General features: G+C 40.5%; 1 protein-coding gene across 2 annotated transcripts in view; it reads right to left on the bottom strand.

Annotated features, from left to right (window-relative positions):
* Window positions 1–10,322: 10,322 nt before the first annotated feature.
* LOC142602812 (uncharacterized) overlaps window positions 10,323–14,361 on the bottom strand; it is a 119,281-nt gene continuing 115,242 nt past the window's right edge. For both annotated transcript variants that reach the window (XR_012836647.1, XM_075760517.1), the window contains exon 7: window positions 10,323–13,699. The gene's annotated coding sequence lies outside the window, so the exon portion shown is untranslated. The remainder of the gene's footprint in view (window positions 13,700–14,361) is intronic.

Below are 14,361 nucleotides of genomic sequence, written 5' to 3'. Positions count from 1 at the left end.
TGAAGCAAATCCCAGACGCCGCTCACGTTGTGCGTTTACCTCCACTTGGCATCACCTGTAAGAACTAAGTCACCATGTGTTTTGGCTCACGTATGGTCAAACCGCACCTTGTGCTCCAGCTGCAGGCGCCGAACGTGGTTCAGGTAGCTGCAGGCAGGAATACGCCATCATCAGCTGAGGGAGGTTTCTCTCTGTAGCTGTTTTAGCTTTACGTGAGCAACGACCGTTTGTTTCTCAGTGTGCGTTCTTGTCTTACCCAAACTAATGTAGATGTAGCTCCTCTGTTAGAAATTTGGAAATAGCTTAAGCTACAGATACACTACCGTATACTGGATAACACGATCTCTTCTTCTTTGCTCTAGTGTGAAAAATCTTCTTTCAAGCGTGGAAACTTTCTGAGGAGGGAGATTTTCCTAATTCTCATTTTGCTCAAGTTTCCATAAAATTTGGGAATGATCGCTTCTTTTTTCTGTCAGCTAGCACAATACGATGAACGTCTGAAATGTAATGTATTTATAAGGGTTCTTTTTGCTACTCTTAAAACTTCTTAAGCTTTGGAAAAGCTGTTGTATTGCAAAGGGGAATGAAATGGAAACTACTTTGTCCATTCAAACTTCCACAGTGATTCCAAGATGAGGAAATAAATGGTAAATCATTAAATCCTGGGCCATCAATCATTTTATTTTACCCATGGTAAATAGCAAAAAAGGGAGAGAAAAAGAAAATACAACTGAAGTTTTGGACATGTTGAAACTTTAGAGGGGAAAAAGAAAAAAAAGTTTTCTATTGAAACCATGCGTATCATAAGCCTAACCTCAGCGGAGGTCACTGGAACGAGCCAGCAAGCCAAGCCTAAATAAAAATAGGCCCTATGGGATTCCCCACCTGATTTTCAAATAATCAGTGCTGCAAACACCGATTGTCAGGCTCGCAGGGTAGCATTTTAACAGATGTAAGAGAGACAGTACCAAATTCGGGTTAAATCCAGAGAGAAGAGCCTGGATGCAGGCACGTGGGAATGATCTGCTTGGGAAGGACTGGAAGGACTGAGATTAGGTTGAAACCTCCAGACGCTTGAGTGCTGCAAACTGTGTTTTACTCTTAACAGTTCCACTAAAAGTGAGATGTTTGCATCACCGAAAGTGAGGTGTCTGAAAGACCTGTCTTGCTGTGTAAAGGAAGAATTAAGCTGCTATGTTTCATGAAAGATAAATGCCAATTTACCTTACCAGGAATTATTTTGTTTTCAGTTTAGATGTTTACATTGAGAGACATGTAAGAAAGACACTTTTATTTGTGTTAGTTCTAAGTGCATCAAGTGTTTCTCGCTCTCTTCCAAGTGTTAATTAAAAACATATAGTAATGTATAAACTGCTGCACACTTTCAGCTGATTGAGAGACCTTTTTAACACACTAATGCTTTTGTTTGCATTATAAAATCTCACTTGGGCTCCTTGAGGATGGAAATACTATTGTTTACATTTGCATATGCAAGCTGGACAGGGAAAATCTCAAGTAAGAGCCCCGGGCCCTGGCTGGAACACAAACACAAGCCACATCAGGGAACTTGGTTACAACTTGGTTGTCTCTTAACCTGTTTACTCATATGGTTTTGATTTGTGTTGGAGACTAGGCATGAACTGTATTCCACAACCAGACAAAAGCCTTTATACCATCAAATGCTTAGCATGACTGGTAATCATTACTGTTAATTGTAGAACAATTAACAGTGCCAAAGTGACTTAGGAACACAGACCTATTTGAAACCCAGAGGGTATTTTGGCCTAGGTTTTTTGATGCCTTTGTCTTACTCTGTTAAGCAGTGCTGGCGCTCATTTTTTTGGTGAGATCTGGGCATCCAAGCACTGAATCCCAGGTCCTCATAGACATCTTCTAAGGCTCCCAGCTCCCATCTCCCATCATTTTTGTAATGGAAGTTAATGCCTGGATACTTTCGAGCCACATGGATCAGAGCCATGCCCATATAGCTTTAAAATGGTTTGTTAATACTCCTGTCACTCAAGTTTGGTGTGCTACTCTTAGGACTGGGCTAAGTTTTACTTTTTCCCACTGATTCCACTTCTTGCATCTGCATTGCAGCAACAAAGTTGTCTGCAGCTCAGCTGCTCACAGCTCTCCCAGTTCTGCAAAGCCCACGGTGCTGGAGGCTTTTTAGTGGGAGCTCAGATTTGCTTCCTTGATGTCGCCTTGGTGAAACTCCAGCAACGCACAGTAAGTCAGGCAGACACGATTGTGCGCTTCAGCGTTGCTGCAGGCAGATCTATCTCTTGAGCCAGGAATAAGGGAGCTGGGCTGTGCTATGGCCCAAACCTGAACACAGCTTTGGGTTTAAGCACTATGGAATACAGCTGAGGTTGTATTTAATCAGGGCTAGAGGCTGTGCTTGATGGCCCTGGAGCATATCCTGGCTCTTCCTGGGGGAAATCCCTCTCTGCCAGTAAGAGGCATGCCCATCTTGATGCCAGTGCAATTGTACCAAAGGCCTGGCTGGGCTGGGGGCTCTAAGAGAGGGGACATGCTCCTTAAGCTGATCTTACACGTAGTTAAACAGCCTTTTTCAGTGTGAGCTACATCCTCTCCCCAAGTTGCAGTGGTGTAAAATCAACGGCATCAGCAGGATTTCCTGGGGGCAGCCACATTGTTGCCACCTTAGAGTGAACATCCTTGTCAAGTCTCTGACTCTCAAGAGCAAATTGTTTGGATTTTTTCCTAGCAATTTTCTGTTTCTTTTGTTCTTTTTGCTTCAAAAACCTTCCAAACATTACCAGCGAGCGGGGCACAATTTGGCGCATCCTGTCATCGGCTGGACTGTACATGCCTAGGTGGGCTTCAGCTCTCGCACTTCTATTAAGTGTATTAATTAATGTAGTAATTCAGACCAATGCAGAGAGCTACAGGGGAAAAGCCCAGCAGAGCCAACACCTCTCACGCAGAGAGAGACTTGAAGATACAAACACTTGGTGTCTGCAACTCTTGTAGCGCTTTGATGTCACTCCGCTCCGCCTGCAGTGACGCAGCACGTGTGAGGAGCTGCTTCCCGCACTCCTGCACACAAAAGCACTTGGCAGACTCACAGCTGGACTGCTTCTTCCCATCTGCCTGCCTAGTGGAAAAGTGAACTCAGTGCAAGAGGCGGCACCTTCCAGCTTGGGTGATCATTTGTTGGTATTCCTGGTTGGTTTTATTTCCTAAGCATACGTAGTTTAACCATGGAGTCCTGGTGAAATTCCAGTTTGTCTAACCACCATCTTGCTTTCGCCAGTCCCTTTTGCAGTTTTAATAAAATTTTGTACCTTCTCTCCCTTCCCACCTTCCATTTGTTGTATTTCATGACGGGAAAGACTTTATTTCCTCAGTAATCCTGATAACCGTTATTCCCATAGCTGGTATGCATTCATATTGTGAGAACTGGATAGTGTTAATTACAAAAACCCCTTCAAGCCCAAACAGGTTTTAGTTATGCCATCTCTAGGTAACTGCTGTGCACCATCACATTTGTGGTAATAGCAACATGCTCAGATCTCCAGTACTCTGAACGGTGCATGCTGTTTTACCACAGGTGACTTCTGCTGACAGTTTATTTTGTCCTCATTCAGTATTTGTCTCCCAGTATGAGCACAACCCTGTGACGAGGCCCTGTGTGGGAATCTCTCCAACCGCAAGGGAAGGCAGGCATTTTTTCTTTCCCGATGAGCACCAGCTCTCTTTCTGCAACCACAAGTGCCACCACTCCTGTTTAGCAACATGCGGTGTGTCATGTTGAATCTGCACCAGCACGGAGTGGCACGCCAGCTACAGTCTTACTGCACTTTTGGGTTCTCTCCCAGTAAAAATCCCCCTTTGTAATTTGCCCTTTCAGCGGAGCACCCAGGAACTACTTCTGTGTCCTCTCAAGAGCAGCCACGGAAGAACAGCCCCAGCAACTGGCATGTTGTGGTACCTACGCAGTCGCAATGCTGGATTTTCACAAGTGGGGCTGGTGGCACTGCCTGTTATTAGGGTTATTGGGATTGTCTAAAAACATTTACCTCTGCTTTAGTGTTTTGCTAAATGGAGGAACAATTTTCATGCATCTGGTTTTGGAGAATATGGAGGTTTGCTCACATTAAAAAAAAAAAAATCAAAAACATAACAGCCCTCAACAGGATCATGGAGGAAGATAAAATGCTCCACACATCCACAGAGCAGAGATCTAAAATTCAGCAACAGTGGCTTTAATGTCCGGGATCTGCTTGATGTCTTTGTTGTACCTGTGATGACTCTGGTCTCAAAACACCATGTACTTTCTCCAGGGCACAGAAAGGGAACTAGTGACTGAAATCCTGACCTCACAGAAAATCTCGCACCCACTGATTTTCACCTGGTCTGTTATAAGCAAATGTACAGGCTTTGTTCCAGCAAGACGTATTAAGCTTCTGCTCATTGACTAATACTGCTGTTACACTAAAAAAAAAAAGACGTCGAAGCAGACAGAGATTATAAAAGTCTATGTTATGATATACACTTAGCACACGTTACGTGTACTCATGATTATGCTTTTTCGTCACGCCTAACACGTGCAACACAACAGCGCATGACCTCAAGAAGAAATAATGCTGGCTTGAGTTTTTAAAAAACCAGCTTGTTTTTTATTATGATTCCAGCAGCCCAAGCTACTACTTACATTGTGATACAAACATTTTCAGTACACGGTTCTGGAAAATACTCGGTACCACAGAGTCATGCTTTAAAGTTTCTATTGGAGTTCCCATTAGCTGTAATGACACCTACTGCTAAGGACAGACTGATTAACTGCAGGCTTACACACTGCTAAATATAGGCACATGTTTTTGCATTTATTGTAGATCTTAGCGAAGAGAACACTATGGACTTTTTTGGCCCTTTGTTTTAATGGGATTGCCAGAATGACTAGAATCTGAAAACTCACAGCTCATTACCAAGAACAAAACGCTGACCCAGGCAGAGCCAAAAGATTTTAAAATTACTTCAGAGACGAGCTCTAACAGGCTGTTGTGGAACGTGGAGAGCATTTTCCCTCCTTTCACCCCTTTCTCCCATATAGAACATTTGCTACGTAGTTACTGAATGTAAGACTAAGCAAGAAATTTCCAGCCAATTTTGCATCCTGGAGAGGAGCAGGATGTTTTAAGCTACACACAATGCAATCTCTACTCTCATCTAAGATGTTTACAGGGCAGCTGTGAGTCTGCATTTTCAGCAGAAGAAAGAGAGTTCAGAATCTGCAATGCATGTCCCGCAGCCCTTGAACATGGCCAGCATGGTAAGTATCCTTACAGCAGTTTTAAATTAAGAGATCCTCTTTAAACAGCAAGAAGAAAAGAGAAGATTAAAACCAGCCACAGTATAGCCTATTCTCCTGTGTTTTTCAGACACGCAGCAATTTTTCCTCCTCTACCAACTGCCTTTATCCCCCTCTATGAACACGAATCAAGTCACATTCCTAACCTTTCATTAAAGGCATTAACAAAAGGCCCTCTTTTGAGGTGCTGAATGACCTCAAATACCACCTGACTCCAGATACATGTGATACTTTTGGACTAGAGAAGCAATAAAATACCCAGTTTTGCTGTCGAACGTAGTATCAGTTTTTTCATTTGCTCTCACTGTGGCTGTCTCAGCTTGCCTAGCTACAGATATGACGGTAATGCTTTTTATGTGAGCCAGGCTTTCTGTTGTGTAGCATGTGAGATAGGAATAGAGGATTATAACTAACAAATTTTCACTCCAATCTACAGTAATGAGATGCTGTATAATCAAAAGATACACAAATGGTTATACATAAGCAGTTTGATACCTCTGGTCTTAAGGTAACCTTAAGTTTTACGTGATTCCTATTTCCTAATATACTTTGCATGTGGGAGAATGATTTCTGTGTACACAACCAAATCCAGCACCTTGCTGTTATATTCCCTTTTTTCCACAGGTTGTATTCTCAAAATGTCTTTAATGGACCTAACATTTTCTGTCCATGGTTTTCCAGGTGCAATTTGTACCTTTTAGATAGCAGAGAATTCTCTTTTGGGGGCATTTAAATGTCATGAAATGAGCCTGCTTATGGCAAACGGAAGGTACAAATCAATGTCTGGTTTTGATTGGGCTGTTTGGTTTTTTTTAAATCTGGTCCTTGATATTCATTGTTACAGCTTTTTATTGCAATATAAAGCTAACCTGCTGGAGAATGTTGTGTGACTTAATCTGGTATTATTCGTAAAACACTGGAAGATTCCTGAAGGGAAGGGAAGGTTAAACAAAGACAGTTGCATTGCTAGTCAAATTTGTTGCACTCAAACTAGGATGTCAAGGAAATATGAACATCTTGAATGCAAGTTCACAGCACTTTTGAAATCATTTCCTACAATAACTTCATTCTACTCAAATGAACCAGAAATGAAACAGATCAAAAGCAGACAAACTTTGAAATAAGCAAAACATCTTTAATTCAATTTTGCACGATGAAGACTTTAAAAAAAGATAACTATTTTGCAGGCAGTTATTAAAAATAATGCGAGACAGTCAATTTAAACTATTAGGGACAGGATAACAACAATTGTATCTAGACTTACTTTGCTGGCATCAGAAGTCTATTTTAGCTCTTGTTTTTCTGTGAATTAAGACACTGATGTTGTTATGCTGCTTATCAGGGAAGGCAGTAGGTTGTATAGTTATCTCCTGATTGGGGCAAAATCACTACCCTGAAACCACACAACCTACTACCTCATCCTGTTAGAGCATCAAGCGCATCTTCTGAAGGAAACTAACATTTTACCATTTGCAAGTAAGATTCCCTTAGAACTTTTCTAGCCCACACATGTCTTAGGCTAAAAAAGACCATAATCACCTCCTGCTGGTCCTTCTCTGCAGTTTTACCTGCAAGTCAGTCAGAATTGGTGGGGTGACTCCAGAGATATAAGAACCACAGTGGCAAGCACTGCACCTCCCAAATTAGCATTACGTAATAAAAAAGCAAGTTAAATCAGCGTACAACGACTGATTAAAGAAACCTCTTTACTTAGGGCTCAAGCATTTATCAGTTCCAAGGCAGAACACAAGCAACTGGAAGACATCCTTTTTGATTTTGTCCAACTCATTCACTTCATAGTTTCTCAAACAGCCTACGCAAAGTAGATTTAAATAGCTGCTGTATCAAAAGCGGCATTTTCCATTGAATATAAACACAAATGCCACACAGTAATGGCAAAATGGGTCAGCTCTTTCCAAATGGCCACTCTCATAGCAGTCCGAGAAAGCTGAGCAAAGAAAGCCCACTGCAGATTGGGTTGTACCTCTGTGCCCTGTCACTCACACTCCACCTTCTCTGAGACAATGAGAAAAAGGAAATTGCTCTTGAACCTGAATGAGAAACACAGGAATCTAAATACTGTAAGGACATTTGTGTTATTTCATAACCCTGCTGCAAGAACCAAATCCAACACATAGACAGAGAATGTTACGGTTGAAAAATATTCACTTTGTCTTTTGAAGACATATCCAGCGATGATATCACAGCCACTTCAGGAAAGACAGTAGATTGTATAGTTATCTGACAGGCAGGGCATAACCCTAAAACTATACAACCTACTACCTCACCCCAAAGGACAGTCAGACTCTGATCAGATGAAACACAAGCTGTATTCTCAGACAGCTGGATTGCTTGGTGACAACCTAGAAGACAAAAAACTCTGGAGACAAATATTAACGGTCTTGAGTCTGAAACAGTTTGCTATATACCAGTTGACATTTTGCTTAATGAGCTCTAGTTTCATGTTTGAAACGTTTAATAGATTTGCAACTTGTGAAGTCATGTCAGTGACAAGATACACGAGGGGAAAGAGGATACAGCATGCATTTTTAATAAATGCACTTTTGTACTTTCAGCTCTGACATGACTGCATCTTATCAAACCAGTTTTGTCACTTCAAGAAAGGCATCGCTACGACTTAGAGAGCGGATGCTGATTTAGAGGGATTGTTTAACATGCTTCTAGATATTCTTCTATTATCCTAACAGAGAAGAGCTGAGTTTTTCTACTGACTTTCACAAATGCTGCATGGGTAAATCCGTAAGACTGAATCAAGAATTTGTCAAGACCGTGAGGAAATGTTATGGCCTACTTAAACAATATGCTGCTTCTCAATGGACAGCAACCCAGCTCTGAATCAATGGCCAAACTAAACATACCCCACCATACTACACAGACTTTGTTTAATATGACTAGCAAAATTGCCACTATAGTATAATATACTCTAACCTCACACTTATGCTAGCATTTGAGGGGATTGTTATTCCCCACCACCTGGTTTGATGGACAACACCACTTCTCATTCAGGGCAGACCTAAAGAAGTGGAAATAACTATGATGTCAGTCCACACTATCATACAAATATTGCTTTAAGAAATAAGCAAACTTGCAAAGCAAATGCCCTAACTTAATCAGCTAGCTTACTTTTTGTAAACAGTAAACTAAAGAAAACAATAAACAACACATGCCTCATCCATACCCAGAGAAACTAAAGCAATGTTTCACTATAAAGCAGATCTCACCCCAAAGGCAGTAGTTCACATTTCAGGGTAACTGAAGTGATCTTCCACTACTTTCAACATAATCAGTATGAGGACCTAAAAAGAGAGGAGCAAGAGAAAACACATATGTATCAATTTCATTTCACAGCATACTGAAGCAATTATAAGGTGAGCGAGAGCACGTGCAAAAGCAGAGAACAGCGTCTCTGTACATTTTCTCAAGGAGAACCATGCATAGCTCCAGCTTTCTCACTCGGTTGTTACTACCACAATTATTTCATGGCCCATGGGGACCCCCAATTTGAAAGAGACAGGCAAGAGACAAAGTACAGTGAAAAAAGAAAAGGTATTTTTTGAGATTGACTTAAATGTTAAGAGCATTGCAGAGACAGGCAGAAAGAGGTATCGACTACTTCACCATCACGGAACAAACAGGCTTTTAAATGAAACAGAGAAGGAAGGAGAATGCAGATGTCTGATTAGATATCAATTTGTTAATGTGTAAAAGGCAATGCTATACTGTCAACTTCAACAATCATTTCACTGTAGTGGACTGAGACCACGTGTAGAAAGAGGTTACTGGTTGCTGTGAGCTGTACATGGTGCATATTTGTTGCACAAAACAGGAATGGTTCAACTCTGTCCATTCTGAGACCACTATATTGGAGGAAATACTGTACAGCCCCAGATTTCACATCTGGTAACATCAATGCCCTTGTAGGCCAAAAGGGATATACATTAAAATATTCTCTGTACACTATACATAAAGAGTAGCATGAGAGATTTCAGCATCTCATTAATATAAATGGTAAAACTCGGTAGAAGAAGCTGCTCTAACCACTACCAAAGAAACCCACTTGGAAAGCTCTGCAGCAGAAAGCATGAGAGTGTTCTCTGTGTACTTAAAGGTTTTAAACGTCTGCATTTTCTGAGTGCCAGCTTTTCGGTAAGGTCAACTACTCTCTGGATAATCCTCTGAAAAAAACCCTACACTGTACCTCTGGTTTTTAGATAAAATACTTAAAAACGAACACCTTCTTTATGCGTGTGGTCAGAGATCTCAGTATTTTTCCTAAGAGCCTAGAATTGGTATTGGAGCTTTGGCTAAAATTCTGTGCAGTACACGAATTTTAGCAGTGCTGGGTGGGTACCTGTGTATTGTGCAGTCACCTCACAGAAAATACTTTCAGTGTAAAATAAACCCTATACTTAGATAAATATAACAGTGTTACATAATTGGAGGAAAGCTGTGAACTGTGTGATTTACTTCAAAGTAGGATTTTTTTATAAGTATTTGCTTTATAGTGGACAACAAAAACAATGTAACCTTTCAGTGTAGCAGCTCTTTATGCTGGATGGTCCCGTGAAAACAGTTCAAAGGAGCAATCTAGCATTAAAAGGATGTGTCCACAGTAGTGAAAAGCATAAAATATCCCACAGACCCAAACACCTTCACCCACTGGAAATTTCAGATGAAGATCCTACGCTTACAGCTGACTCCAGTGACTCTAAGAGATAGAAGTGGAAAATACAGATACAAACAATGGCACATTTTGGAAAGTCTGAGTATGTTCTAGGGATTTACATTGCCTGCCTACCTTTAATATATCTTGACTTCACTTTCACATTTAGGTGCAATGCTAGGTGGGAGACTGGAAAATGTTCACCCTTGTTTAAAAAATGGTGAGCTTTTATTAACCATTTCAAAAGGATTCTCTTATTTTCTATGATGATAACAATATCAAAGATTCTTTTCTCTATGCATAGTTCTTATATAATGTTGCCTTAATGTATATTTTCCCACAAAAATAATAGTTTGTTAATTCACGAAAATATTGAGATAATTATTTGTAAAGTACCATAAACTTTGTGCAATACTATTTTCTATAAGATCTGTTATTATGGGCATTAGTAGTACTCATTAGCAGACAAAAATGGAAAAGAATGTGCTTTATCCAACACCTAAAATTAATTAGTCTTCTGCTCTCACAAGCTCCTCATAAACTTACTTCAGTTAACTAGATCACCAAACACGGATGAACTTTAAAATACTTAATGAAAGAAAAATGCATGTTCATTTTCCTTCTATGAAGACAACATGCATACAAAATAACTATCTGGCAAGAGTTCTGTTTCTAGTTTAACAACTGTTTAATACTAGGAAAAATATGACATTTCCATATTCCAACTCTCACTGCTCACTGAAAATGTCTTGGAACTGATGTTAATAAATACCTCAGCAGTCACTTTTAAAAAGGCACAGGGCCAAGTCTGCTATTTCTATGATGTACCAGGAAAGAGGACAGTTTTAAAACAGGGTGTTTATATAATTAAAAGCCTTACTAATTAACAGACTCTAGGACAATACAGACCCAGCACTTTGCCATTTCAGAGCACCGTCTACCCAAAAACTCAGAATGATTTACAAATGCAAATGGAAAAGGAAGGTAAATGCCCCAGGTGCAGGCTCGAGGTGGTGCACCATGACTATGCTGGTGAAAGAGACGGCTCAGAGGCTAGTGACAAAGTAAGGATATTCCCCAGGAAGGCTGAGGGTCTGGATGCAGGCCAGATCAGCGGTTTCCAGTGGGCCTCCATATAACGATTATCTTCTGGCTTCCAAGGTGGTGAACAGTCACTGCTCTGGTCCTATGGACTATTTACTCACTATTAAAAATGTCACAAACATTTGCTGGCAAGATCGGTTGTGGGGTAAATGGCTGAGGTTCCGCTACAGTGGATGCTGAGGCTGAGGGAAGCTTTCCGACTGAATTCAACAGGCCCTGGATCAGGCCCTGGGCAGGAATCTGAACTGCTACATCATCTTTCTAGCACAGGGTTCTGACAGAGCAGTACCATGGCAGGTCCTTTCTGGAGATTTCAGACAGAAATTATTTGGTGGAGGGAAGGACTCAGTTTCCTGTGACCTACGTATGACAAACTTGTCACACAATATTGTCAAATATATTTTTAAGTAAATGTAACAGAAATGACAGACTGCCTTCATACAGTTTGCATCCTTCAAGAAGTAAAAAGTATTCCACAAACACAGATTCTGTGATTCCTATGAAGTACGATGTTTATCATGATCTTACCCACTACTGAAATACAGATGCTTCTAAAACAGCAAACGACAGCTCTTTCCCCATTTGTGAAACTTTACTGTAATTTAATAATAGCGGACAGATTCTGCCGGAACTTCAGGCAGGTACAATGGGAAATACCCACAGGACTAACCCTCCACAGCCTCCTCTGACATTAAGTGGACAGGCACAGGGTTTTCTGAAATTCAGTTCAGTTAGGCTCCTGCTCTAGACATCTCTCTGTGCAAGTGTTTGTCTTTCTCAGCTGGCTACAGAAGAACACTAGCCTGGCGTATACTGACTTTATAATATCTTTAACTAGGCATTAGTATAGCCAGACTGTATCTAGGAGATCAAATGTATCATTCTCTACCTTTGTGATAATGTCCAAATGGGTGATGAACTTTGGTTGTGATGTTTGCTCAACAGCGAGGTTACTTGGTGCTATAATGTTCAGGTGTGCTGTTCTGGTTCCTACGAAGCCTATTCACAGTTTTGTGTGGAGACATTTTCCTCAAAGCCATCAGGAAACTTCTTTTAAGAAGGGGAGCAATTCACATGCTATTGAAATCAATGGTATGCCTTCACTTGGCCTCAGTGGCTTTGAAGAAAGTCCTGATGACCCAATACAGCACAAATTATGGGGCACAGAAGTTAAAGTCAACGCTTCTGGATCCTTAGAAATCTTACACATCAGGAAAGAATTTAGAAGCCAATGACTACTTGCATTGAGCAGTAATTCTATTACAATCAGCTATATAATTTTTGTTCACCTTTGTCTACTTTTCATTATATCATAGTTACTGTAACATGGTTCTATTTAATAAATAATGTTATATATTCACTGAAACCATTGTCTTTATCTAACTGTTTGCAAATATTTGGGAAAAGGGAGCAGCTGTGAAATGAGTCAGAACTCTGTGGCTAAATGTCTCTGGGCTCTGCAATAGTTTATGTATGTTCCTAAAATCTTGAACATTTTATGTATGAGGGAAAAAAAAAAAGCAACAGAACGTAAAAACAAACAAATACATTAGCTTAAATAATTCCATCTCACATACTGTAGCCTGACTACCAGCCCAGACCTGCAGAGGAGCTTCCTTACTATCATGCAAAAAGTCTAGGAAATTCCTCCATAGAAATGCCCGCTCACGTAGCATATTTCAGAAAAGGTTTACAATGGTATCAAAAAATGGGCCGTGCTTAATGATAGCTGCTTTAACCTACTGAATGGGTGTATAGAGATCTGACTAGCACTAAAGACAAGGAGCTGGGGGTGGGTATACATCAAAGGCGTTCTGCACCTTCACAGACATGTTCCATACATACACGTTAGGCATTTCATAGCCTTATTGCTGTAAAATGCCTTGAATGTTAAATAGATGCTTCAAAACGGAATGTATTAGGAAAAAGACAGTTTTCCATCAAAACACCACCTCATTTTTCTTGGATGTGGGATCTTGTCTTCTGCTTATGCAAACTGTGGTACCTACACTGACAAAATTTTTATTTTTCTATTGCATTTATTTCAGAGTTTTTCTTACATAATACTCTGAATGCTAAAAAGCCATAAAAGTTGGTGTTCAAGAGAATGATGAAAACACTCAGAATCTCTCAAAGCTTCCACAAAAAGAGAAATTAAACCAGGGCTAATCACTGGCTGCTCTGTATGTCACACTTAAGCAAATAAATATTTAAGGAGATACTTTTTTTTTTCTTTAACGAAATAAACTCCAAAAGGAACGCAGAACTGTTCAGGGTATTACGAGCTATTTGTTTTGTAGGACTTAAATATTTATCTTCCGTGTTTTCCTAGCATAATCTTTCTGTCTACTTACTTCCCAGCCGAGTTGTTGCGTTCGCCCCGATGGGCTTTCTGCCCAGGTCTAAGATGGCTGCCAGGCCTGACAGGGACGGCTGCGAGAGCAGCAGCAGCAGCAGCAGCAGGAACTCACGCTGGGCTGCGTTTCTCAGCTCTCCATGGCTGAAATGACGATTACCAGATCCTAATGCCCAGAAATCACATTGATGCCGGCATCCAGGGGAGATGAAACCTGTGTGGAGATGGCAAATCCACTGGGGGCAAGTGAGGTATGTCTTACGAAAAAGAAATGTTATGGGTACTCTTGATATCTTTCCATGCCTAAAAGCAAAAAAAGCAAGGGATGGATTAGCTGGGAGGTGAGTGTCTGCAGTAAGAGGACACAAAGCTGCAACAAATTAGGGATTATTTGTTGTTAAGAAAAGAGCTAAGAAAAGAGCTAAGAAAATATGTCAGTTTTATTTTCTCTTGTCAGAGACAGCTAAGAATAAAAGGGGCATATAACACCTTTCTTACAGTGAACGTTTCCTAAACATTCATAATTTATCTCCACACTCTAATGCAGATTGTATTCATGCAGATGACATAAAAATGAAATATTAATGAAACCTCCTCCCCCCAAATATCTGCTTATTTTAGGATGTTGAACATTGGACCTTACTTTTGTTAAGAGTTGAACTTGTGTAACTCAGCTGACATTACCTGGATTTGCTTAACATCTTTGAAGACAAAATTGGACACTTAAATTGAGCACCCTTATCTTCGATTGAATATGTGATGGCCAGCTCCTCAAAACAGTGTCTTTCCTGCTTCCCCTCGAGCCCCACGAAAATAAAAAAAGCAGCTCAGCACAGTCACTGATGCAGAAAACAGTCAGGATCACAGTCTTCTCTA

This window comes from Balearica regulorum, chromosome 1, assembly GCF_011004875.1.
Source record: "Balearica regulorum gibbericeps isolate bBalReg1 chromosome 1, bBalReg1.pri, whole genome shotgun sequence".
Lineage (NCBI taxonomy): Eukaryota > Metazoa > Chordata > Aves > Gruiformes > Gruidae > Balearica > Balearica regulorum.
This window is presented reverse-complemented; position numbering and strand designations above follow the sequence as displayed.